The sequence below is a fragment of the Grampus griseus genome (assembly GCF_964374135.1).
Source record: "Grampus griseus genome assembly, chromosome: 2".
NCBI lineage: Eukaryota > Metazoa > Chordata > Mammalia > Artiodactyla > Delphinidae > Grampus > Grampus griseus.
Window position 1 is genome coordinate 162,735,813 of NC_139018.1, and position 19,887 is coordinate 162,755,699.

Genomic DNA, 19,887 nt, shown 5'->3' on the forward strand with positions numbered 1-19,887 from the left:
GAATGTTATTTGTGTTTTTCATATAGAACAAAATAAAATTTTGAACTAAAACTATTACTTCTAGAGAGGTGACAAACTGCTAAAAGTTTTCAACTTGACCAAGAAGGACATCTTTGTTTCATCAGGTTTTGACAATGAGAAATTTTTACCCTACCAAACTTTAAATGCAACTTTTTTTTAAGAAGAAAAGAGAAGAATTGAGGGCATTCTATTAGCCGGGGTCATTCCTTTCATCAAAGGTTTACAAGGAGCCCTGGGAAATCTCCTCCCACGCAAGATGAGCTCTTGTCCAATGCAGCCGTTTCTTACCCTGGTTTTATGCGCTTAAGAAAATGCCACCCATTTCTATAATGCCCTCGGTCTCCCCTGGATCCTGGCAACTCCATCCCCACGGGCAAGGTGATCAAGGAAGGAAGGTGCCTTCACCCGCTGAAAATTGTGTTCAAAAAATATTTTTTTTTAAATCAGACTCTGTGACGTTCAAATAAGATTATCCCCACAAAAAATACCAGAACATGGATCAACTTTATTACCATGAAATCTCAAACTAAAGTGCTAATTAAATATCAGACGAACTTTAGCAAAATTTCTCGAGTCCCGCTACTCATTTTGGTTAGTCAGAAACACCCCAAGTATTGAAAAAACTCTTCTGTTCTATTTGACAAAAAAAACAAACCAAAACAAAACAAAAAACCATGTTCCATAATTACAAGTACTCATCTCCACTAAACATACAATATTCAGGGTGAAGAGCTGCGCTGAATAAAGAGATATATGTAAGCTATGACTAAATCCTGTTTTTTAAAAAGCATGCATCCATATATAAAAAGACTGGGGGCTTCCCTGGTGGCGCAGTGATTGAGAGTCCGCCTGCCGATGCAGGGGACACGGGTTCGTGCCCCGGTCCGGGAGGATCCCACATGCCACGGAGCGGCTGGGCCCGTGAGCCATGGCCGCTGAGCCTGCACGTCTGGAGCCTGTGCTCCGCAACGGGAGAGGCCACAACAGTGAGAGGCCCGCGTACCGCAAAAAAAAAAAAAAAAAAAAAAGACTGGAAGGAAAATAAAAATATTGATGCATTGGCTCACCTCTACATGATTTCAGAATTTTATTTCCATTATTGCTGTTATAAAATTATTTGTGCAATAAATTAAACGTGTAAACGCACATCCCTTCAGGTTAAGGGTAACAGTATATTCTTGACCCAGTGGCATTGCAAGCATGGAGAACGGATCTTGCTCTACAAAGCAGGTGAAGTGCTAAATGAGGGATCAGAGACAATCACACATCGAAATTCATTGTCCTCCTGCAAAGTTCTAATATATAATTAGTTGTGTATATGTGCTTTCTCCAAATCAGTAAAATATAGCCATACAATATATACCATATATATTATTCATACAAAACAATCCACATATATAATTATCTATATAATCCATATAACAAAAATATATGTGTAATATATCTACTAATTCACAAATAATATACATAACTAATGCAGCCACCAAACGGGTCAAAAGTTGATTCAGTTGCTGTAAAAACCAGAGCAGCCTACTCAGAAACAAATACACACTTTAAAATAGGGCTAACGGTAATGGAAATGTCACATATTTCACTGACCTCAGCAAAATAATTAAGCTGAACATAATTCAATAACTATTCTCTTCTTTTCAATATTTCCGAAGTACTTTCGGGTTGGATCCTAACAGAGGTAACTTAATATGAGGATTACAAGCAGTCCAGCACCAGTCATCTTTCAAGTGTGCTGGCATTGCAATGGTTTAATTAGCCTAAACGATGGCTTAAGGAAGATTAAATTAAATGATATCTAAAATCACTTTCAAAAATAAATTCTGTGGTTCTCTACTTATCTTAATATACCAAAACACACACAAATACATGATTTATAGGTGCTTGAAGGAAACTAGCATTGAATTACAATGAACAAGTCCAAGTTTCATAATTTCGTTACATATGTTTAGATAAATGACCTAGAACCTTGTTTTCTCTTGAGTATTAATTTCTATCATATATCTTAGCCAAAACATACTTGAAAATTTAAAATGAAACAAATGAGAATGAAAAAGTGAAATCATACTTTTTCCAAACACTAAAATGAAGAAGCAGGATAATAAATCCAAGCATCTGCTTTAGATTTAAAAGAACTTTTTATCTCATTGAATTATGGGGAGTTATTAACACACACACCCCAAAAAAAAGATGCTATTGACTTACTATCTTGGAGTCCTGTATTAGCCAGCCCAAAGCAACATTATTAATTTTTAATTTAAAAATTCATTCCTGATACTACATTTTTAAGGTACTGGTTGGACTAAATGCTGATTAAATGGATAAAAATCAGTCTACTTTTCCTAAGTACTATACCATGCTGCTGCAATTGTATATACACTATCTACAGCATCGTTATTGGCGTAGCTATAAAGAAGATCACTGCTTCCTCACGCTAGCTTCCACTTTTTTACTAAAACACATACATAGGATTCATTCTAACCAAACCCTTGGCTACGTCCCACGGACACTGCTTTCCATGAAGCTCCTCAAGTGATGGCATTATTTTCTCCCAGGCCCCACAAAGCTGGGTTGAGTGGCCCCATTACTGCCCACTGCTGCTTCCAGGCCTTTATTCTTCTCTCCCTCCCAGCTCTTTTGGGGTACGTGCTGCTGGATGACACCCCCACTGCATCCTTTCTACAGCTAACACACCAACATGCCGCCTCATTTAACCCCTGGCTCACGACGCCACCCTCTACTTCCACTCTGCCAACATTATCAGGGACCTCAACCTCACTCACACAGTGCATTCAACATCCTGGCTCCTAACTCCCTGACCAGGTCTTCTCTGTCCTCCACTCATCTCATCCTCCCACTACCAGAGCCAGAGCCTGGAGCCCGATGACAACAGCTGTGCTACCTCCAAAGTCTGTTTCAACCCTCTCCATCAATCACCAGCACCATTTACTTTTCATCTACTCTTTTCAATACTTTAACTCCAACAATTCTCTGACCTCACCAGGACTTCCAATCCACTGACCTACTGCTTACCGTCCACCACTCTCCATGTCTTCACGCCCTCTACATGTATCTTAGATTCTATGGCCCATGGTTACAATCTCTTCCCAGCAATTACCCTTCAATACTTTTCCCCTCTCTTCCTCTGATGTACTCTCCGAGCAAAACCCAGCCCTCATGAAAACCCAACTCTCCGCCTACTCTGCATTGCACCCAAAAGGCCCGATGTGGTAGAGACAAACACACAACTATGCTATCTGATCTCAGTTCAATATATGATCATTTCAACTGGGCCCTCGCTGTGCCTGGCAACCTTATAACTTGTCCCAAGTTCATCTCTTTCTCACTAGTCAGGAAAACTATTTCCACACTCTTCTGTCTCCCCAACATCCTATAGCCATTCCCCCAACTGGGAGCCTTCTGGTTTGTTCTGTTGACAATTTCTCTGTCCCTGGGCCAGTTATCCTCAGTGATAACTTTTTCATTTCACTGTGGAAGTGGAACTACTCAGAAGAAAACTTCATTTTCTCCATTTTCCCACCGAAAAACTTACCAACCTTTTTGTATCTGTGCCCACAGTTCTCAACGAGGAATTGAGTCGCTGACTTAAGGAACAGTTTATATAGTAGATTTTTAAAGGTAGATTTATGACTGCCAAGCCCTAAAGGAAATCAAACAATGCTACCAGCTTGATGAAAAAGAAAATTGTTAAATTAAGTATATAGAATGGTAGATAAATAGATGATTCTGAAGTTTGAGAATTTTTTAACTTAGTGTTATAAACACTGCCATATTGTGAAACTAATAAACCAATTTAGTCAAATTGATGATCACAAATTTTGAGTAAGTGGAATCTAAATCAATGCGATTTTGATGTAAAAATTTTTCTACTTGATATATTTGTTTTTATGGGATATTTTAAAGAAAGTGCCTAGTTGAGAAATACATGCCTATAAGGCCAGAGGTACTTTTGCAATTTTGTTTTATACTAGTGCTCTTTTTTTTTTAATTGGATATGGGACTTCCCTGGTGGTCCAGTGGTTAAGACTCCACACTTCCACTGCATGGGGTGCAGGTTCAAACCCCGGCCGAGGAAGTAAGATCCTGCATGCCCCATGGCATGGCCAAAAAATTTTAAAAAATTTTTAATTGGATAAACTACCTTTATTTTCACTTTTTTAAAGTTACTATACTAATTAACAGTAACTAAAGGTTGGTTTTAAAATAGATATTATGGATTTATATGGACATTTTTCAAGCTTTATGACTACCTGGTATCTTTTGAACAACCTACCTAAGTTTCAGTAATTTTCCAAATTTTAAGTCTTGCTTTCCTAAGGTAGAAGCGATAAACTCACTTCCTCAGGCTCCCTTGCAGCTAGGATACAGGTATGTGATCTAGGCACCACCAATGAGCTGTACTCATAAAAGCCTTTCATTCAGAAGAGAACTTGAGGAAGCAGAATCTTTTCTAAGAAGGGTGATGACACAGGTTCCCAGGCTCAGGGCAGCAGGGACATGAGTGGCAGAGGTTCTAGGGTCCAGTAGCCCATTAAGGCAGCAGAAGCTGTGAGGTCCCATCAGCAGATATAAAAATAAAAGGGTCCTTGCTGACACAGTCATGGTTTACTCTGAGAACACTGTCCCTATCAGCTTAGCCTCCAGACCTGTGTCTCCTGTCCTCATCTTCTTTGAGCTACCTAATATGGTCTATTAAACTTATTTTCTCCCAAACTATAGTGAAATTAATTACATGCAACTAAAAACTCTTTTACAGAATTTTTCAGTCACTCAAATTTCCTTTTTAAAGCAATCAAAAAGCCTACATAAAGTCGTAAAATATGTAAATTCCCCCAATACATAATTAAGTAGGGGTGTCTAATTATATTAATATATAAGAGGATATATTCATGCAACCTCTGGTCATGAAATCTCACCAGCAAAAGACGTCACTGCATTGCAGCCAAAGGATACCACTAAGTTATGAATGATATAACCCACTCCCTACGAAGGGTGTGGAAATGAGGATCTGAATGTAAAAGGAGCTTGTTAACCCAAATGTAATTCTTACAAAGGCAGGGTTTTTTTTTTTCAGTATGTACATCTATTAGCTATTTCCACAATTATGCTTCATAACAAACTCGCCCAAAAGTCAGTGGCTTACGATCCTAAGCATTTATTTTTCTTGCTCACAGGTCTGCAAGTCACAGTCTGCTTGGCTTCAGGTTTCAGGTGGGGTTCACTTCTGTTCCACACGCCTCCTCGTCCTCCTAAGGCCAGCAGCCAACCAGAATGCATTCTTCCCATAGTGGATGCAGGAGCGCCAGAGGCCACGCCAACCACAGAAGCACATCTAAGGTCTCTGCGGGCACCATGTCTGCTTAAGTCCACCGACTGACATGAGTCACGTGGTCATGCCCAACATCGATGGGGCAGTAGTACCTCCTATAATGGAAGCTCCTACAAAATCACATGGAAAGATGTGGGCGTACAATTCTAAAAGGGAGAGGTGAAGAATGGAGGAAAACACTGCAATTAACCACAGAAGTCGCCCACTCCCTACTCCAGAGCACTGCCACCCTAATGAACTCTCGAGCAAAATATATTCGCTTTTCATGGTTTAACAGGCTTCAGCCTCATATCACTCACCCACCCGCCCTCACCTTGGCCAAAAGCAATACCCATTCTGCATAAAGACTGGACCAGCACATTGTCATATTAAACAATACCCACAGAAACAACTGCACCCATCTCACAACAGAATCATCTCACAGCAAACACAATTAATATTACATATCTCCAATTACCTAACCTCAGAAGGCAAACCTCAGATTCTTCTTGTCCAGTAATTTAAACTGTCTTTCAGTCCAGCCAGCTAAATCATGTTTTCTCGCATTTTGAACTATGCTGACCTAAATGGAATGTACATTGTCACTGAGTCATTTATTTGACGTCATACCTAATTGCTCTCTTTAGTTCCTCCACGTGCAGTCAATTTATCAGACAAAATGTATTTGAACTTGAAACTGACTCCATGTAAGAGGAGCTAGAGGCACAGTATGGCTAACACATCTCCAGAGGGATGTGTTTCGCTGAATCTAATCTATCGGATCCAAAAAGAGTAACTGCATCTACAATATACATTAATCCAAGCCCCAAAAATCACTGCAGTCATCGATAGATAGGAAGATGATTCAAATGTAACTAATTCAGTGTCCTTTTGCCTTCAAAATTCACAATACAAGATAACTGGTTTCATTGGCCATAATCTAAGAAGCCAAACTCCATAAAAGCAATGAGCAAGTGGTGCTTCACTTACAAACACCTCTCCTGATAGCCAACCACACACACTCATCTCGGGTTGGAGAAACTTGAGGGCACCGGGAAGCCCTCACCTTTGAAACAAAGGCCAAAAGTCTGGACAGGGAAATGCAAAAGGAAAATGTTCTTGAAAGGGAATGGTTATTCCCCCTCTGAAAAATGCCCAGCACCTCCTGGTAACCGCAGGGGATCACTGGGCTGACAGAGCCTGCAGCACAGATATCGGGAAAAAATGTTTATAGTCCCCAGGGCTGGGGACCACAAGCACTGCCTTCCTGGGAAGGAAACGGATTAGTAATTGCATCAGATGTGAAGGCGGCTGCTTGACCATCCTGCCAGCGAGACAAAAGGGGCAGGACAGGAGCTGTCATTCCGGTGCAAGATTAAAGCTGCCACACAGAAGAAAAACGGACCCTGCGCTTGAGCAAGGCCTGAAAAGTAAAGATTCTCTAGCTCAGTGCAATTACGGAGGGATTCGCAGCAGCACTGCACGCTGAGGAATACCAATGAGCAGTGCTATGGTAACCGAGGAGACAAATCTATCAGGAAGATAAACAGGAAGACGCTGCGGAAATGAAATGAATTCCCAACTTTCCATCTATATTTTTGTAAACTGTTGCTAATAACCCTTACATATCAAAACATCCTTGAGCTGTTTTGTTTTTTTTTTAATTTCCACAACGTACTTTTACGGTTTATTCTTGAGCAGTTTTCACACATTCTAAAGCTGGCACAGCTGTTTGGGAGCTATCTCTGCAAACGCTGCTCGGTTTGAAAATAATTACCTCTGAGTGGATAAGGCTAGCTATGGGCTAGATGCTGTGAGCAGCAATTCTTACTGCTGTCTCAACCCACTTACTCTTTGTGGTACTAATTCTTTTTCCTTCACAGTATATTTAAAAAACAAAACAAAAACGCGCTTCCATTTTTAATCTTAAGAAGGGAGCACTCCCCCCTCCATGGCCAGCTTCCTTTACACAACTAATCCCTGCTTGGACAACAGCGCCCTCTGGCCCATAACTTGGCCAAGCCTAACGGCATCCGTGGGCCATTCACACTCATCATGAACCTTGGGAGTTTAAGTCTTCTAGGCGAACCTTCCCTGGAACAATGCAAAATCAGTTCATGTATCACTGTCTTGCACCATCGTGGCCCAGAGCTTTAGAATTATTAGGGAACACCCAGGCCATTAAAGGTACTTCCTTCCCATAGTAGTCTACCTTACATCAAATACACCGAAACTGCTGTATCTTCACACAAAACTGAGACCTGCTGTTCAGAATGCCTTTCAGCATGAATATACTTTTGTTTGATTTGCTCAGAAAAATAGTCTGATTTTAAACCTTGCTCTTGGTTTAAGCCATTCATTACACAAGAAGAAGCTGATGTGCCTTAATCGTATTTAAAATAACTTATGATCTGTCAAAGGTTTCTATGGATTAAAAAAATAACTTTACTTATTTTTATTTTATTTCTTTTACTACCTCCTTAAAATTCCACTAATTCAACAACTCACCAAAAAGTATGCAGACATTCCTTTACTGAAAGGAATAAGCCAGGTCATGAGAAGTAACTGATTTGATTTACCTTTTCTCTAATAATCTCTCCTGAGACTATCATCATTCTCTAAACTCTCAAATTACCGCTGCTCCTCAGATATTTTCCATAAGCTAATAGATTATTTAAGCATCCATGATAAATTATCTAATAAGTAATTTCACTATTTTTTTATAAATCAGGATTTCATTAAGCTTTAAAACGATGAGCAAGTAATACCTTTTCCCCCTTTTGCTTTTTCAGCTTTGCAAGTAATAGCACCAGGAACACCTAAATATGCCCTAGGCTGTCCCCATAATCTGGTACTCTTGCTTCATTTTAACACCCTTTCCCCTCAAGCCTACTGCCCAGCCCCACTGGACCTCCTGTGCTTCAGACTCACGTCATCCTGTGTGATTCTCTCAACATCCATGCGTGTGGTTATCGTAACCACACTTTGCAGAAACAAACTCAAAAATTACTTCCCAAAGCCACATAACTAGCAAGTGACAGCCAGTATTTTCACCTAGATCTGAATCCATGCTTTTTACTCTACCTTACAGGTTCCCCATACCAAGTTTCAGGAGGGAGCTTTCTCCAGGAGGTGAGGGGCCACCTAAAAAGGTTTAGGGATGTTATTTCCTGAATGCTTTCTTGCTCACAAGCCCCATCCCACTTCCACAATTAAGCAAAACAGCTGTCATTTAAAAAAGTGATAGGTATCACCCCACGGACAGCGAAATGAAAATATATAGTATCCTAGTCAAAGTGACTATAGTTAACATTTGCTGGGTGCCTGCTTTGTGCCAAGACCCATACTGGGCCTGCTGGCTCGATATATCATCACTAACCTCATGGTAACTTTTGAAGAGAGAGAAGAAAATCACCATTTTAAAATGAAGAAAATGAGAGTGTAAGAAACTTGTCCAAGACCACACAGTGTTACATGGTAGAGACAAGTTGAAACCCAAGTTTAACTCACTCCAAACCCCCTACTCTTTCCTTCGCATTCCACTGGCTCTCTGGGGGTTAGACTGTCTAAGGGTCAGCTTTCTAGCCAAGCCATTAACTGCATAAGGTGTCTTCTAAAAAGTGTCATAGTGATCACCTAAAACCACGTAAAATCACCCAAAGTTTCACAGGGATATTTTTTTTACATCACTCAATATCAAGACTAATGGCAAAGCTAAAGAAATTTAAAGAGCAGTCATCCCCAATACTCATTCAATACTCAGGTTCTTCTCGGCTCTCTTTCTCTCTCTGTAAACCCCAGAACAAATTTTGAAATGTGTGTGCAATCAATCATCGCCTTGGACCCTTTGCAAAACAAACGTTCAAACTGGTTAACAATTCATTATGTATAACTCTAATAACACTTATGTAACTTATCCATGCATCATAAATGTTTTCTTTTCAAAACTCAGTCCTTTTATATTGCAACTGAACGTGGTTTTAGGAAGCTTTAGTCACCAATAATTGGCTTTCTCCCGAATGTCACTGTTCATCCATCTGTATGGAAGTCAGTTCCCCCTAAATAATCGCCGAACTCTTCAAGTCAACGCTAATCCTGAACTCACTCATTCTCAATCCTTTATTCATTCAAACGTTACAGGTGTGAGGTTTACAGAGGCAACGGGCCTCTGGATTATCTACCCCTGACCACAGGCATGACAACAGTCCCAGCTACTCAGGCCTAAGAGTCACAAAGGCCTCGGTCACACTGGACTCCATCTCTCCCAGTGGCACCCCCAAGGGGATACGGGGTAGGGAGGGGAGTGGCCACAATCTCCATTAGACAACCCCCTACCTCTGCAAACCACACCAAATCAACACTCAATCTCAGTAAACACAGCAACTTGCTATGTGAACACAGCATCCAGCCACGCTGCCTAAGGGCCTCTTCCCACTTCCAGCTGGTTTGCCAGCTGGAAGCTCCTCCCACAGGAACTCTAGAGCCCGACACCTCTTCCCTCACATACAATCATTCTTCAGAGTTGTCTCTCCTCTCCTTTCCTTTCCCTTGATGATCTGCCTGATTATCACACACTTTCATTACAGCAGAGGTTTCCCAACTTGGCTACCTACTTCAAATCTCTCCCCATCCAATCCATTTTGCTGCCGGATTAATCTTGCTGCACCATGATGTTCAGCAAATCACTCCCTGCCCAAGAACTGATAGCCCCCATGCCTAATGATAAAGCCCAACCTCCTCAGCACGCTGTTCAGGTGCTTTACACCCAGCCTGAACCTCTTCTGCATTTTCTGTAGGGTCACTGGTCCACTGATGATCAATCCACACATCTATCACACTCCCAGCCCCACCCACAATTTCCTGGGCCCTGCCCGTCTCCCTCCGTTAAGAGGCTTCCTCCTCTAAAAGGCCTCGCTTCCTTTCTCATTATACTCGTAAATATCCTCTAAGTGTTTTCCATTGAGAGTGATGTTAAATCCTCTCTGGCACCAGCAGAGCCAGGACAAAGCTCACAGGCATGCAGGCATGCACACAGTGGATATGGTCAGTGAACCCTGCCCAGCCCACAGCGGTGATCTTGCCCCTCTCGGAGCACCTCTAGTGCTCCCCTGTGGACCCCACTCAGCGGGCACTAACGAGGGGTGCTTCTCTCCTTAGGGCTGAGCAAAGTCAGAAACCACAACTCGAGCTGCTCTGATGCTTCGGAGCCCCTGGAAGCAGCACCACAGCAGCCATTGAGTAAATGAGTGCTCTGGGTTCCTGAGCTGTCTCAGAAGAGAGAGACAAAGGATGTGATGAAATGGAAAACATCTTTGCCAACAAAAATTAGCTCCTGAAGAATTTATGAGTAGCGACCAAGTCTCCAACACACTATGCATTAACGTGTTTAACCAGTTCCTCGCCATTATTTGGCGAAATAGAGCTACACCAAAAATCAGATTTCTAATATAACTCGGTATTTTCTATGATCAGACCTACTTTAAAAACTGTTATTGAAATGTGAATAATTTACCCTTTTTTCATTGGTTTTATAATAAATTAAATGGCAAGACTCTGATCAGTAGAAGTATAGAAATAAAAGTTTAAAAATTAGATGCATGGGGCTTCCCTGGTGGCGCAGTGGTTGAGAGTCCGCCTGCCGATGCAGGGGACACGGGTTCGTGCCCCGGTCCGGGAGGATCCCACATGCCGCGGAGCGGCTGGGCTTGTGAGCCATGGCCACTGAGCCTGCGCGTCCAGAGCCTCCGCATCCGGAGCCTATGCTCCGCAACGGGAGAGACCACAACAGTGAGAGGCCCGCGTACCGCAAAAAAAAAAAAAAAAAAAAATTAGATGCATGAGGTAGCCTATATAGAATTAGAATTTAAAAATCAGTCAGCTTAAAAAACATGAGGACATTTATTCAACACAACTTAAAATGGATAAAGCAAACAAAACAGCAGAGCTGTTAATAACTAAACTGGCTAAAATCGCTAACATGTAAACAAAAAGTTATTGCGTAATTTAAACAAAGGTATTTAATGGCTCCAGGAATGATATAAACCAGACTGAGTGTCAAAATAACCACAAAAGTAAATAAAATAAAATAATAAGACATTTACCAGAAATTACAATTTTAAAAGTCCAAATATAAAAATTTTAACCTCATGAAGAGAAGTTGGAGAATTTTAAACCTAAAGTGTCATTGCACTGCTATGATATGGTACTGAAATCACAAAAGTGTCATTTAAAAGAACGGCTACACTGAGATAGCCTGGCCTGGTAAGGAACAGCTCAGGCTTTGGAGTCAGAAGGACCTGAGACCCACGGCTGGCAAGGGCCCCAACGAGCTATGTGACCCCAGGTGGTTTACTCAACCTCCCTGAGCCACAGCTTCCTCATCTACAAAATGAGAATAAGCATGCCTACCTAAGGAAGTTATCAAGATTTGCTGAGACACTCTACAAAAAGCCCTGAGACAATGCCGGGCTCATTATAAACCCTCACTAAATAAGGTCTCAAGTTGTCTCCCATCATTCGCTTAATTCATTCATCTGTAATCTACGGGGAAAACAAACACAGGATCTCTATCCTTGCCTGGGCTCTTGCAACACGGGCATTTGGCAACCACAGGCTCTGACTGCTACAAGGATTGTGCAGCTGAAAGAGGGCAGGAGGAATGGTAGAATAATAAAAATGCTATATCTAGGTCTCATACTTGACATCAGAATAACCAAATATATAACAGAGCAGATGGCTGTGAGGAAAAATAGAAATTATAATAAAGCACACAGCAATGATACTCTCTCTCTGCACATTATATTCCAAATCCAACTGGCTTTGCTTCTAGCACTCTGCAACATGTCGACTCGGATACCCTGTAAAAGTCACAATCTGATTCCATAACTAGCCCCAATTAAGTTACTTAATGCATCACTTTAGTTTCCACTAAGTGACTCCCTATCTGTCCAGTATATAGTTAAGGAGAACAGCGGCAAAGGTGAGATGGCAGGATGACAAGGATGGACCCAGGAGTCGATCACACTCATGACAGGGTCCGGAAGCCGACAGCAAGGCGAGGTTGGCTATCTGGAATCCAGGGATCATGCTGGATATGCAGGTCAGGTAAGGCCCAGGGTCAGAGCCAGATAAATAAACCCAAGCAAGCAATAATTCTCTTTCCCAGGCTCTTGTTTTAACTGCTTATTCCCATCTGCAGCGCCAAAATGTTCCCAATCCTAGGACTGCGTTAACCATACAAAAGCCATAGAGAAGCCCAGGCGTGTGTGGGCAAGAAATGGGGGAGGGGGACCCTCTCTGAGTAAAGACTTTTCCACTTTATTTCAATAATCATTGATTGATTGCCTAATGCGTGTTAGAGCCCGGAGATCAAAATAAGAACTATCAGTGATGCTGTGTTCTCCTACCCGCACGAGAAATACACACCAAATGATTGCATGTCCAGGATTTATACACCCAGGACTGGAAAGTGAAAGTGCTTTGCCTGCACTCATTCAGAGATACATCTAAAGCAATGAGGTACCACGGTTCCGTGTTCTCTTACAACCTCTGCTTTAACTGCCTCTGAGGCCATTAAGCTTTCACATTTATTCAAACATAAACAGGAACGTTTCCCCTTCAATGTCTTTTTTCTGCCATAATAATCTGTACTCTAATTCAAAGAAATGCAATTTCATTGTTGGTTCACCTGATGTTGGAGAAAAGATCATGTGATGCAAGCCATAATGACTAAGGAATATAATGAAGGCTCCGCGGGCAGATGATTTCAAGCAATACAGTCATTTACTATAAAGTGCTTCCTTCCCTGATGAAAGGTTTAAGGAAATTAAGCTCTAACTGCGACCACGAATTGTTATATTTTGGAAGCCAGCCGTCACCATCCTCGTCATTGGTGAATCTCTTAACTCAGAAAGGACTCTGGCCACTAGGCAGAGGGGGCCGAAGAGGACTGTGGCCACCACGACAGATTTATTATCGTTCTGCTGTCAAGTGTTGGTTTCGCCCTAGCGTGACGCACGTGAAGGGCCACACAGGGGGCCCTACGCTACAGCTGAAGCAGGTGGTTTAACTTAGCGGCTGGATGTTGCACTACAGAAGATTTTCGTTTTACTTATGTCCTCAGTCAAAAGTGACTTTTCCTGGCCAGACAAAGCCTATCACTCTCCCTGTCTGCAAAGGGTTGCAAGATGCTGACCCCTTGCAAACGACAGAGGTCTCTGCAGAGGGAGAAGCCATTCCTAGGTAACCTGCAGATCAGCATTTGCAAAGGAGGGAGTGAAATAGCTGTAGAAAAAAAATCAAGTGGATTTAGAATCTGTTTAAATCTAAACTCCAGACATTTGGAGATGGAAGGGTCAAATACTTACTGCTAACAGAAAAACGGCCCTTGAAACAAGAAAGTCATATCCCCCAAAATGTATCTAAGTAAGCAAAAGCTTCACATGGACACCAGAAAACGTATCTCCAGTCTTTCTGGATGCCCTGCCGTTTGGAAGATGGACAAAGATTTGGAAGGAAGCTGATGCACTGAAGGGAAAGCCAAGTGCAAGGAAGAAGAGGAAAGCAGTGGTCAGACGGTCATGGGTGTCTGTGTTGAGAGCGAAGGGCAGAGGACAAGCTCGGGAAAGCACAGGGGAGAGGTGGAGAGCCCGCAAAGGATCCCCCTATTAGCTTCTATGTATCCCACTTTCTCTCCAGAAAGTCACGGGCAAGATGTCACAGAGGGGAAGGCTGTCAGGAAAAAGCAAGTGTGGAGTCAGACCTGGACACCAGGTTCTACCCCACCAGGGCCAGCCAGCTGACCGAAAGCTGACACCGCCTGGCCGCCACATTCCATGGGGAGAAGGGCGACTTGGTACAAGAGGATGACTGGCGCATAGGAAGTGGAACAGGCACCCGTGTCATACACACGTTCCACGGAACAGGCTCAGAGACCGTGTAGCAAGTGAGAGCCGAAGAAGATGCAAAGTGAAACACAGCCAGAAGATTCTTCCTACCCAAAGTTTTCCAAGTTGTAAGGTGGACATAATTTCAAGGTCTACCAAAATAACCGATCTACAGCATAACATACAGCATTATCATAGGTACTCCAGGGAAATAAAAACCCAGGAAAATAATGCCACTATTGGTAAAGCCCTCTGGTCAGCAACTAGGAGATAGATGACTAACGGCACTGCACACGTGAACAGACTGTAGAAGCTAAGCGGTCCCTGGCAACTCAACACACTCTTTCAACACTTTTTTTTTTTCTTTCTAATAGTCAGACGCTTTGTTTCCCAATAGACAATATGAACTCGTTTCCTTGCTCTGTTAGGTAGCAATTTGATGTACCCATTCTCTACACCCACTACACCAAATATCCAAACAGTTTCTAACATAACTATTTCTCATATATGGATTGATCTAAAACTATGCACAAGAGAAAAAATAAAGCCAGCTCCTTTTCTCTGTAGGTAGTAATCAAGATGATTTGTTTGGTTACTTGGGTTTTTCTAAGTGTTTTTTTTTTTCCTTTCCAGAGAAGAAAAGTACCAGCTCAGTGTAAATACAGACTTCTAAAAAGAAGTATGTATTTTTTAGACATGAGGAAAATACCCCTGATGTAGGAAGGAGGGAGGTTTTTTTATGTTGATGAAACATTATTCTTTTAAATGGCAATTTACAATAGTCTTAGAACATGAGTTATAAAAAGTTATTCACAAATAACTGTAGCAGAGCTTTGTGTCCCAGGCAGGAAAACGCCTCTCATAGAATTGCAGATTACCTTGCAAGATAAATACCAGAATTTGTCATCCAGCACTTATTTACCACCTACTGAATGAAAGCCTACGAAGTTATTCTAAACCATAGAATATGTCAAAGGTCTATTCAATGATAGTTTATGACACAAATGAATTTCTGAAGACCAAAACTCCACAATTTAAAAGTCAATTAATCAGGTTTATTCCCCACCTGTAGTCACTGTTTCCCCTCTAATTTAAAGTTTCTCAGGGGGCTTCCCTGGCGGCGCAGTGGTTGAGAATCTGCCTGCTAATGCAGGGGACACGGGTTCGAGCCCTGGTCTGGGAGGATCCCACATGCCGCGGAGCAACTAGGCCCGTGAGCCACAAGTACTGAGCCTGCGCATCTGGAGTCTGTGCTCTGCAACAAGAGAGGCCGCGATAGTGAGAGGCCCGCGCACCGCGATGAAGCGTAGCTCCCGCTTGCCATAACTAGAGAAAGCCCTCGCACAGAAACGAAGACCCAACACAGCAAAAATAAATAAATTAATAAAGTGTCTCAGATTGATGTGTTTAATACCTTCACGAATATTTTCATTATATGACTTTATTTTTTTTCCCCAACTTACCCCTAATATCCAATTTTCTCCAAAAGTAACACTAAGTTTTGCTTCCCTATTTTCACAGCCACGATCCTGATTCAGCCTCCTCACTTCCTCACACGGGAGTTCTTTCATTTCTCCAAGCTCTGCATTTCATAAAATCCCTAGACCATGATTCTTCAACAGCTTTTTCACTACCCTGATTGAGGACCTCATCATTTCGTTCCAAAGCCTCTCCACCCTCCAGAGCACAGACTCCCCTGACCGACTGCCCACACTCTCCAGCTGACGACTTTCGGATGGAGACAGCTTCATGGGTTACGCTCATGGCTTCCTCGCATCTTGCTCCTGTTCAGCTGTCTCTCTACAGTGTCATGTGCCTGCTCTCCAACACCTCCCCTATTCCACCATCACTTCTTTATGTTGTCTTCCCTAGTATTTGTTGAAAGAACCTTTTGTTACGGAACCATGTCAGCGCGTGCACATGTGAACTACCTTCTAATTAGACTGTTCTTCAGAGGCAGAAACTATGACTCTTCTTCTGTGTGCCTCGTGATATCTAATACATAGCCCCGAAACCAACTCTACTCAATCGATGATTATTGATTGAGGGGTGAAGTCGTGGGTTTCTAGCATCGACTCGGATTGTATATATCCTGCTGTGGAGATAAAAGGTTCCCAGACAAGGCCTTTCTAATCAGAACAGTACTAAGGTCGTTGTCTATACAGATACAATCACCTGAGGAATGTAGGAAAACAGTCACTCAGTTCTGCTTTTCATATGAACTAGCCTTTGCTTCAGTTATTTTGGCATTTTAGATAAAAGGACTGGGGAAGAAACCCTGAGTAAAGGGATAAATCTTAGATATCTGAAAAACACTTTCAGTTCTTGATTCTATTACGAATATTTATAAATAAACCAGAAGTAGCCCAAAGAATCAAGAATGCCAAAACATTTACATCATGTGTGCAAATCGTGGTTTTACTCCTGTCGTTACAAACAACAAAATGCATTGTAACCTGAAATTCTCTCTTGTGTGTATGTATATACTGACTCTGTTACATTAAAGACATTTGAATTTGACCATGAGATTGTTGATTTTTCAAACCATTCTAGTCTTTTTCTGATCTACATTGATTTCTTTACATTCAGAATGAAATTGTGTGTGTTCAGTAGTGACACTATGGTCTGATAGTTTCTCTTCATAAAATCTCCTCTAAAATGCAGACATCACTAACGAACAAAAAGAGGAAAATAAAAAGCCATTTTGATATTAGAAAAATGTCTGTAAGAGTATCTGCTGAGTCAAATACCTAAATGTCCTAAAACTGAATTAAAGCATCCCTTCTCCTGTCTATGTTCCCTGGACTTGCATCCTAAGCAGTGGCATAAGCTTTCAGAAGCCTGGCAGCAGCACACGATCCCAAGTATCCTGCCTGACAGACGGAGGTCAGTCCATCTGAATGAGAAACCAGTGAATGGGGACCAATTTCCACATGGCACAATATCTAAGCTTTCCACAGCCACGTGGGAATGAAGTCCAAGGATATGGAAAAGTCTTGGTAAAATTCTGGGGAAAGACGCCAGGAAGGCTCATTATTTGAAGCAAAATTTGATGGCACTGGCTCTCAAACATTAACACGTGCGAGACTTCCACGGGGCACTTAATAACGCTGTGGACTTCTAGGCCTCCCTCTTAGTGAGTCTGGGGCCAGCTCCACAAGTAAGCATTTTCCACATGCTCACCAGGTAACTATGATGTGGGAAACCACAATTTTGAGAGACAATGATCTACAGGAAGCACCTCATACATCTTTTTCCTTTGAAGTCCTTTCAGTACTATCCTCTCTAGAGGTCTTCAGGCATCTCTGAGGAAAAGTTGGAGAATCAGGCAGTAGGTCATTTAATGGAACAAAAAGAAGGAATGTCAAGATCCTACTCCAAATTCTTAGGTTCTTACTGACATGAGAGCAGCATCTATGCTCTCGACCCTACACACCCACAAGCAGATAAATGACAGATTGGGGGGAGGAAGTTCAAATGCAGCTGCAAACAGTCCCTGAGTTGTGTACACACACACACACACACACACACACACACACACACACACCCCTTAGTTCTTTGAGTCTTCCCAGCACAAAGCCTAGTACACGACATAAAATAGACATCCAACAAACATTTGCTAAAGACTAAATAACTTTAGAGCAGTGAGTCACAGGAAATCCACCTAATACGTCAGCAGGGAGATCGCAGGCTGGCCATATTGGCCTAGTTAGCCCCACAAGACTGAACTGAGAAGCCCCAGTGTTACTGGCTGTGAAAGAAGTAAAAGAATGGAATGCTAAATACATACAAGCAATTATGTCTCTAAGTCATTGTGTTCTTTCTTCTCACATATACCCACCAACATACAGATAATAAATAGAGATAGACAGATACAGACAGATAAATAGATAATTGCATAAAAATGCATTCATGCCATCATAGACATCTTTTAAATTATTTTAACCATTTTTCCCCTTTGTTTGGCTCACCATGGATAAGCCCCCAGAACAAATAAATGCTAACACCCTAGTGCATACTACTTCATATTTTTCTCCCCACACATATAATCTTAATCAGACATACGCAAATACATAGATATGCACACACATGCACAGAGGGAGAGTTTTGTCATTTATACACTTTTCTGTATCTAAATTTCTCACTGAGTAATACCACATGGACATCCCAAAGGCATCTGGTTTACCTCTATCTCATTCTTTTTAATGGCTGCATGATATTCTGTGGTCTGGGTTATCATAATTTATTCTACTATTTGTTGATGGGCTTTCATTCAGTTTCCAGTTTTTTGCTGCTACAAACAATGCTGACCTAGAGATCCTTGCCCATGTGCCTCATATGCTGATATTTCTGTTTCTACAGGAGAAATTTCCAGGAGTGGAACTGCTGGATCAAAGAGGGCGCGTATTTTTAAGGTTTAACAGTTGTCGCTAGATTGCCTTCTTTAAGGCAGTAACATTTCACGTTTCCAAGACAGTTAATATTTTAATCAAGATAAATTTGTGCTCAGAAGGCAGGGAATCCATAACCTCTGTGCCAATCCTCTAGCCTCTGCTAAACCTCTAAGTTCAGCCTATTTTTTCTCTGCTCCTCCCACTGGCTGACCTGACCACACCTTCTAAAACCTGGGACTCTGATGACCTTTGCTGACCCATGAACTCCCTGCAATTATATTCTAAAGTTGGCATATTTTTGCTTTTGTACCTTTTCCAAAGGAGAAGTTCAATGGCTTTCATCAAACTTCCAAAGGGGTCCGTGACCCAAAAAGGGTGAGGAGTCTGCAGGATAACAAGAGGATTGGGACATTGCTGATGACATGATTTAATTCTCCTGATGATAACCCCCCCGCAAAAAGTGGATTTTATTGGAGAAGCTTTCCTGTGTCCATGAAACAATCAAAAACATTTTATCCACATTATCTTAAGAAGGAGCAAACTCTACAAAAAGTTTACAAAAGGGCACGGGTGCTGGGGAGTTATTTCCAAAACCAGTTAAAAGATCATTTCGTCCCCAATACATAGTTTCTCAGAGCAGCTGGTATTTGATCTATGTAAAGGGAAAGAGAGTCATTCTGGGCTTCCATTCGCAGAACGGGTAAACATTTCAGCGGGGAATGAGAGGGGAAAGCTACACAGAGCACAGAAAAAAATAACTGTTTGCAGAATTGGGGAGAATATCTTTTGAGGAAACTCAATAAACACCTCTAAGTCAGGGGTCGTGTTCCTCCCCAACGCTGCTGGCTTCTGTCCACACACACCTTCACCCCAAGAGCAGGCAGTGTCTGGCCAACGGAGGTATTCAGTAAATGTAGATTAAACCAATAAATAATTGAAGCAGCTTTATACAGAATTAAATTACAAGAAGTACATGTGGGTCCTTAAATGAGATTTCTTTGCTAGTAAAGGTCTGAAATCAAAAACACCTTGATTTTTCTTGATTTGTAATTAATGTCAAGAAAAACTTCGAAAAGCATCTGTCTGCTTTGCAATAAAGTATCTAATTCTTCATTCCCATAAGACTCCTGGTTTTCATGAAATTATTTTCTTTGTTTCTACTTCATTTCATACATTATCACCCATATCATCAAATGGTATAAATATAGTCCTGACAATTGCTTAGCCTGGTTATTAAGTAATAACTGTT